This window comes from Melospiza georgiana, chromosome Z (genome assembly GCF_028018845.1).
Source record: "Melospiza georgiana isolate bMelGeo1 chromosome Z, bMelGeo1.pri, whole genome shotgun sequence".
NCBI classification, from domain to species: domain Eukaryota; kingdom Metazoa; phylum Chordata; class Aves; order Passeriformes; family Passerellidae; genus Melospiza; species Melospiza georgiana.
The window spans coordinates 40,027,967-40,036,437 of record NC_080465.1 but is presented as its reverse complement, the minus strand read 5'-3'; the positions used below and the strand labels follow the sequence as shown (position 1 = coordinate 40,036,437).

General features: G+C 46.9%; 1 protein-coding gene across 2 annotated transcripts in view; it reads left to right on the top strand.

The window, feature by feature from the left end:
- Nucleotides 1-782: 782 nt before the first annotated feature.
- Nucleotides 783-8,471, top strand: part of KANK1 (KN motif and ankyrin repeat domains 1) — a 129,771-nt gene continuing 122,082 nt past the window's right edge. Inside the window, exon 1 of one of the 2 annotated variants that reach the window (XM_058044339.1) lies at nt 783-860. The gene's annotated coding sequence lies outside the window, so the exon portion shown is untranslated. The remainder of the gene's footprint in view (nt 861-8,471) is intronic. The other variant, XM_058044338.1, reaches the window with a different exon arrangement.

Sequence of the window (8,471 nt, the reverse complement as noted above, 5' to 3'; positions counted from 1 at the left end):
ACTGGGCTATGTACTAGGCTGGGACAGGTATCGGATCTGACCCCACGTATTGGACCTGCTGGGGCCAACCCTCCTTTTCTGAGCTTCGAGCCAGTCCCTCCAACCTGCACACATGGCGGACCCCACCTGGGTTAGCCCCCGGCAGATTTTCCCAAGGATGCTGAATTTCCAGGCGCAGCCCCGACGGTAACCTACTCTCCCTGACGAGGAGCTCCCGCACTCCGGCGAGCCGCCGAGCCAGGCTCTTAAGCGGGGGCAAGAAAAACACTCTGCTGCCGCTGCAACCGGCGCCCGCACTCAGCTCACCGCCGGGGCTCCCCCGCCACGCCGCGCACCCAGCGAGGCCGCCCCGAGGCTCCCGGTGCCGCGGCGGGGCAGGCGGGCCGTATGGGGGTGCATGAGGGCAGGGGGGCGTGTGGGGGTGCAGGGGGGCAGGAGGGCCATGAGGGGGTGCAGAGGGGCCGTGTGGGGGTGCAGGGGGGCAGGAGGGCCATGAAGGGGTGCAGAGGGGCCGTGTGGGGGTGCAGGGGGGCAGGAGGGCCATGAAGGGGTGCAGAGGGGCCGTGCGGGGGGGCAGGAGGGCCGTGTGGGGGTGCAGGGGGGCAGGAGGGCCATGAGGGGGTGCAGAGGGGCCGTGTGGGGGTGCAGGGGGCAGCAGCCTCGGCCCAGAGCCCGAGGGTGGCCGGAGGCGCCGCTCTGGTTTTGGGCAGCGCGCAGCCGCAGTGCGGCCGCCGCCGGGTACAAAGCGGGGCCGGAGCGCTCCACGGACTGGGAGGGAGGCGGGGACGGAGGCAGGAGCTGAAGTTTTGCGGGATCACCGGAGCGCACCCCAACCTCCTCGCCGGGACGCGGAGCCGGAGGTGAGCGGCGGGGGATGCGATTGGGATGGGCTGGACGCGGGCGCTCGGGCGAGGGGCAAGCATAGCGGCGGCGGAGCTGCTGCTGCTGCCGCTCTCGTCGAGAGGAGCAGCGCGGCTCTCCCCGGCCCCGGGGCAGCGCCTGGGTCTGTCGGGAGCGGGGAGCGGACGGTCAGCCACGGCGCTGCCCCCCCGGTAGGAGGACGGCGGTCCCGGCGGACCGGTCTGTGAGTGTGTCGCGAAGAGTTGTTGATCTCCCTGCCCGTTTTGATTAATAATGCTGGATTATGCCAAACGAGGCGCGGGCGCGCGTATTCCGTGCATCGCCGCATCCCGCCCGCTCTCGGAGCCGCGACCCTGCCCGGCTGCCCCGGCGCCGAGGGAGGCGCTGCCAGGTGCGGGGCGAAGTACCTGGGCAGGGGAGAGGAGGGGGCGCAATGGGTCACATGTGAGAGCGGTGTTCACCGGTGCTTTGTTTAAATGGACCGTCACTAACTTGTGAGCCGGCACTTGAAAAGAGTTGAGATATTTTTGGGGGTAGGGGGATGGGAAAAGGGGAAGGTCTTGGGCTTAGATGCTCAGTAGATAAAAGTGCCTTAACTTTGGCAGCTCTCCACGAAAAACGAAAAAAAACCCAACTCACAAACTCTTATAAAGACATCCTGAAGTGTTTGAAAACAGTCCTACTTTTTCTGAAACAACGCTGTGGGACCCAATAGCTTGATACGCATTTACGTGTAAAAACTGCTTCAGACGTAATTACAAGCCTCAGTAATGACAGTGGCTTTCTTGTGACTGCTTTGTCCCCGAGTTACACATAAGACCAAGCTGAGTTAAACTTTTCTTGTACCGATGTTAAGGTCAGGTATAGCGTGTTTTTTGTTAAATAAGAGCTCTCAAACATTCAAGTAGCAGCTGAGCCCGTCTGGCATATCAGCAGCATAGTTGACTACCTTGTATCTCGGCAAGCCATAAAAGATACCATGACAATTTGCTGATTAAACATATCGGCTGTATCTTACCCTTTTATTTCACCCCTTCTGTCAGAGTGACTAGGTTGTATTAAACGTTGTGTGGGTGTCTGTTGAGAAAGAAGTACAATATCAGAAAAGTGAGAGGAGGCTGATTGGGTTAATGTGTGAATTTTGGAAAGGCCAAACTAATTTTAAAAGTGTTCATGATGTGCAGAGAAAGCCCTGACGTTTTTGTTCAGGTGGTGTGTCAAGTCCTTAAAAGTGCTGCTTGGGTCTTCAAGTCCAGAGTCTGTTTTCCAAAGGGAGTGGGTGCCGGCAGGGCAAAGTGGTACTGCCTGACGGGAGTAGGGCTGAGTCCAATCCGTGCTGCAAGCAGTACCTTTGAAGTCTTGTTTCTCTTCTGGCTGGGAACATCTGCCATATATTAGTGATTAGATGAAATAGGATTCCACCCCGAAACTTTCTCCTCAAGTGGAGATGAAATATTGTCATATGACAAGACAGCCTGTGTCCTTCCTCTGTTGGGAGTGAGTGAGAGAGAGAGGCTGCAGCTCTGGTGTGGGGCAGCGGGGTGGGAAACTTGTTGCATTCCACAGAGTGCTGAGTGTGGGTCACAGCAGTGCCGGGGCAGTGGCACAACTCCAGGTTGTGGCAGAGTCTGGGCAAGGATGGGTGGATACAGGCTCTTGTGTGCCTCAGAATCTGTAGCTTTGCTGTCCATGTGTTTAATGGAATTTGGTGTTACATTTGACTCTGTTTCATTTGTCCGACATCACAGTGTGGTTTGTTCCTTGGTATTGCTAGCAATCTAACTAGAAGGAAATTCATATTGTAAACTGTATTTTGGTGACAACTTCTGTAGCACTCCAGCCCATACAGGAGTCCCTAGTGTCTTAATTTTAAAATTTGTGCACACCTGCTTTCTTTTAAGATAGGGCTTTACTTCAAAATTGCACTGGAGAAAGCCTTGATTGAAAACTGAATGTGAACTGGTCTTAGGTGTCTTTATAAATCCCACCTCCTTGGGAGAACCTGCTGTGGAGATATTTCTTGTGGCACAAATGACTTCACTTTGAGATGAGTTGATCCAGTAGCTCCCCCTCGGTATCTGTTTGCCTTTTCTCACTCTAGCAGTTTTCTCAGGTTTGTAAGCTTCTGGTACAGCTTGTCGTCTCAATTTCTGCAGTGCACTGCATGTCTAAATAATAGATGGTGAAAGTGAAATGAAAACGTCCAAATGAGGAGTCAGTTTTGCAAATGATGCAGAGCTACTGTGAAGAGCTGTTGGGAATGGGCATCTGATCGTGCTTTTAGTTGCTAAAACATTAGTTCTTAACTGAGGAGAGTTGCAGATTTTCTTGTGGTGTCAGCACCTGTTGAAGTGGTAGGTCATGGAGATGAAGGGCTTTTTCCCTAGTCATTTAGCTAATGGAATTGTCTAATGGGCCAAAGGAGGTGTTTCAGGCATCACTGCTTATACTGTTTATCCATCCGAAAATACTCGTCTGCGCTTTAGAAAGGGAAGAAACAAAGTACTTGGAAAGTGGCTTGAAAGCTTGTGTGTATGGGTACAAGTATGAATTTTGTCTAAAATTTTTGTGGGTTGTGTCAAGATGACGTGTTAAGCTGATGACTAGGTTTTCATGTTGTGATGATGAGGAGTTCATGTGGAATTGCAACAAGAAGTAGCGACTAACTACTTCCAAAAACTTATGATTCCACCTAACTTCTTAAAGATGCAGTAAGTGTAGTTTACAGATGACTTGAAATGCTAGCTGTAACTTTTTACGGAATTTATTTGAGAAGTCTTTTGTTTAAACAATATAAAAATATCTAAAAATATCGTATTTTTATAAACCTTTTGTACATTTCACAAGCCTTTATGAAATAACAATATTTATGAATATTATTAAATAAGTTCATCTTGACTAGAGATTGAGATTTATGGTGAGGTTTATAATGTGTTTGAGTCTAGTGGGAAATGATTCATTTTAAGTATCTTAATAGTATCTGCTTGCATGGTTGAATAATTGGCAGTGCTGTAAAAAGGCATTTAGGCATCTCAAGGGAAACTACTTAGGCTTGTCAATTCTGACACTCCACAGTTGTCTCTTGCTCCCGTTATAGAGGCTATATGTTGAGGGGAAATAACATGTAAATTATATGACTGTTCCCAGCTATCAAAAGACTGGCACCTGAAGAGAAATAAATACATGTCAGGAATTAACAAGTGGCATAGTTGATTTTTTTTTTTTTTTAGTTTATATATTTTCCTGGCAGTGTTGTATTGTGAATTATACTTGTAAGTATATGTGTTCTCTAATTCTGAATTCTGCCCACATATTTTACTTTGGGAAACTGTATCTGCAGTCATGACAGTAGTGTTGAGACTTGTGGTTAAATCTGAATAGTGATTCAGGCCATGTTTATATTTGTACTTCACAAAAGGTTCCTTGGCAAACTCCAGAAAGCAGAAAGATGTATGCGGTGATAGTCACTTTTTCACCATTAATGGTGTAGTTGTCCATGATGAAGAAAGGAAATAGCTTGCAATGTGCTGTAGTGAACATGGGAAGTGCTTTCTGAGCTTTGATAGTAATGAAAAAAAATCTGTCATTCAGGAGGGGTGGTAAGAGCATCTGATCTCTGTTTTGGGCTGCTGCAGACTCTGGGCTCTTAACCCTGTATTAACCCAATGACTAGTCTGGCTAAAGCATAACTTAGGAGGCGACGTCCTGTTGCACTAAAAGCACTCCCACAGGTTTCCCTTGTCACTTACTGCCAATTTTTTGTGTTTTTCTGAGCTCAAAAATGTGTTTCTGATTTCTAATTAGAGCTGTACTGAGGAAGGATAGCTGGCAATTAAACATGAGTCATGAATGCGTGTTTTCAATGTCCCTTTAATTCTTTAGAGATGTGAGTAGATTGAAGACAGAGGAGTCGGACAAGATCAGTTGGAACTTAATTGTGGATAAGCATTGTCAAACCGAGTCTGGCCTTTTCAAAAGCCAAGCTACTGTTCACATACTCTTCTGGTGTATGGGCTTCCTATTGCACGCAGGAGCCAAAGGCAGACCCAGATACCTGCCCTGCTGGGTTGGAGGTTGTGACTGCCTTTCCCTAAAACAAATGTTCTGGTGAAGGGGATGGTGGGAGGATGTTGGGCATTGGGGGTGTCCCAGCCGGCTTTGGGGCTCAGGGATAGTGCCTGTGTCCCACCCCTCACGCAGACAGAGATGTCTGTGCCGTCGTGGAGCACTGGACTGTTGCTGTGTCACACACAGAGATCAAGACTAAGAAGTGTCAGTGAGAGAACTCTCCTACATGCATAATATGCCTGTTTTTGCATCTTCTTTGCAGCTGTGTGAGCTACCATGAGCTGCAGCAGTTTTTTGTGGTATTTGGGGGTGGCTGGTGTCCAGGACGGCAGTGGGGGCACCTCAGTGGATTTCTGGGACAAATGTTTGTGCCACCCCACTTAGGGGATGGACTGGTGGTCTGCGCTGGCCTGGTGATGTGTTAGGTGCTAGTGCTCTGAAGTTCCTGCCTGTAGATGCCCTAAGCTGCTGTTTGTGGAAATCTAGAATGATTTACTGTTGTGTTCTTTGTTATCTAAAGGTACCCTTTCCTCATGCCAAGGGCCTTGCTTTTTCTTACTGGCCTGCCATCTTCTGGGCCCAAAGAGTCCAGTGCATTTACATGAAACAGTAATGCCCTGGCAGGAGTGGGTTACACTGCTGCTGAGGGTTCCAAGAAGATGCAGACAGTCAAAATATTGGTTATTGGACAAGGCACTGGCCTTAGTAAGGCTGCTTTGGGTTGAGAGGTTCTGTACCAGAGGTTTTTATCCACTGTGTGGTATCCATACATCTAAGACTGGTGAGGCCTAATCAATCCTGTATGTCTTGTATGAGTCTGTAAATAGTTAACATTGACTTTTAAACTCTTAGTCCCTGGAGTTTTTTTCTTACTTTTTTGCTGTTTCAGGTAGTATTCCCAAGTTTAGCTTCCATACAGGACTGTTACCCGCACAAGTGATCAGTCATTCTCTTGGTCTCACTTTATGGCTGCTGACAATGAGTTCTGTAGCATGTGTGCACACATTTCGGCCTCCTAATTGTATGGCTTGATCAACACTTCTTGACATAAGGACAAACACTGACTTAGCTTTTATGCACTATCTATTATTTTATATAATCCACGAGCCCCTTCCAAATAATGTAGTTTGGTCTGTTAAAGATTGAACTGTTTTTTCAAGCCTCTTTCACAATTTAAAAGTATTTCTGATCCCTTCCCAATTCTGCAGTGTCATTATTAAGGGGGAGGATGCTGCCCAGATTGACTCAGATGATTTTGCACCACGAATTGTCGGGTAGTGCCAGAAATGTTTCTGTTTTATTCAGCGCCCGTTCCAGTCTCCACACCTCCTGGCTCTTTCCTGTTGACTCTGCCTGTGCCACAGGGGCTTTACAGGGGCTGCAGGCAGGCAGAAAACCCGTGCCCAGCTGAAAGCAGTGAGCTCTTCTCTCACACTTTTGCTGCCACCTTCTTTCTGTTGGTACTAATATTAATGTGGCTGTGGGACAAAACCGATTGGAGCACTGATCTGGCTGGAAACAGATGTGCCTCCCTCCCCTCACCCCTGGCTATTTGATGTGTGCAGAGTGTCCCACCGGCTGTGCCAACACAGCATGAGAGGGTGGGAAGCCTCAGCGGTAGTACAGGGACGTGTCAGAAAATCACAGGCATGAAATCATGGTACCGTGATTGCCACCCGAGCCTGTGAGTTGGAAACCCATGTGATGCGAATTTTGTCCATTAGAAACTTTTTGGTAGATGAGGATCAGGAGCACTGATCATCAAAGCCCTGCTTTGTGGGTGGGACTGGGAGAGCTCCTCGCCTTGCATTTTCTACTCATCAGCTACCAGCCTGCAACCTGTTAGTCTCAAAGGCTAACAGGTTGAGTTTAGTTTAAAACTAAACTAATTATCTATTTAAAACTGAACTTATGATCTCTCCCGAGCTATTCTGATCCCTTTATATTTTTTCATTTTTTTTTTAACCTCAACTCTTTTCCCAGTTAACAGCTGGAAGTCTTCCCTGAAGTGAGACCATGTCAGAGGTTGAATGTGTTTGTTTAGGTGCATAAACATGGCTGTGCATGATGGGGCTTCCATCACAGTGTTTTCATTCACTTCATGAGCTGTTAAATGAGAAAAGGATGGTGCTCATTCTTGAGCTGTTTTGGAGCAGCTGTGTCAAAAAGCCCCCAAGGACCTCGGACAATAGTGAAATCTCTGTGAATGATGCTCTTTTCATCACAGCATATGCAGAAGATCTCTGAGAGTTATACTAAACTAATCTAGTTTGGATAGGGAAAGAAAGATACATACATGTGTTTTATGTGGCTATTCAGTATTTCTCCAGATGAAATTTGCGAAGAAGTGTAGTGACTGGGGAAAGTAATGTTTAGATTTAGACTAGAGAATCTCCCTCTTTATTTATGTAGACAGTTTTGAGTGTTTTAAAATTAGAATATAAAAAGTAACAAAGGACAGTCATGATACTGATCGTGAGACAGAAGCAGGGGCCCTTGACTCATGCCTAGTTATTAAATGAAGCAATATTGCAGAATTTTTCTCCCAATTTCCAGACTTCCAACAGAAGAGAAAGCAGAATGAAAGAGTTGATAGGTCTTCTCGGTTTTGCAGCTTGGCAAATGCAATTTAAGGCTGTTGGTATTTTCTGACCAGTGCTTTGTTATTAACCCACCTGTCAGGAGACTGGTTGTTTCAAGTCATCAGTGTTCCTTTGCAGTGTTAGTAGACTGATACATTAAGATATATTCTACTTCTTCTACTTCCCGCTGCAGTTCAGTTTTTGGAGGGCTGCATTAGAGAAGAGCCTTGTTTTTTTTGTTTGTTTTTTTTTTTTTTTTTTATCCGGGGTGTATCTTCCTCAATAGGCGCAGCAAAATACCTGTAAGAGATGTTTCGTTTAGCTGGCTATTTCTTCAGAGTAGAAGCTGGTGTTTCTATCAGGAGTGAACCCCACTGTGAGGGGTTTCTTTGTTTTGTTTTTAAGGAGAGTCCTTTACTGGGTAATGAGTCATATGCTGGACTCTGACTTTTCACTCCAATTAGCCACAGATACACCCAGATGTACCTGCCCTTCTGCAATAGATAACTTTATTGTTCATTGTTTACATTTCAGATACCAAACCAGAGTGAAAATCAGGCTGGTCATTCATTGGGACCTGTCATGTAGCTGAGTGTGAGTGCACGTCCCTTCAGGCTCCATTAGCATGAGTTAACTTTGTAATTGGGTTTCTGGGGCAAACAGGGACAGGAAGCAGAAGTAATTTGGCAGGCCAGGCTTAGCTTTTTTGTTCTGTGTGTTATAAGTGCACAAGAGAGCAGAAGTAAAAGAGTGGTGCAGAATGGCTGGAGAAATACTAACAAAGCCGAGGATAGTTGTCAAAACTTGATCTGGACGTTATGGAATATCATGGAACTTAACCAAGGTGGGACTTTACAGCTGTATTGAAGCAGAATTTCTATAGCCTCCTGTGACTTTTAAGAGTCCTTCTCTTGCTGCTCTGCATTTTTCAGCTGTCTGTCTGGCAGTAGCACTTTGCCT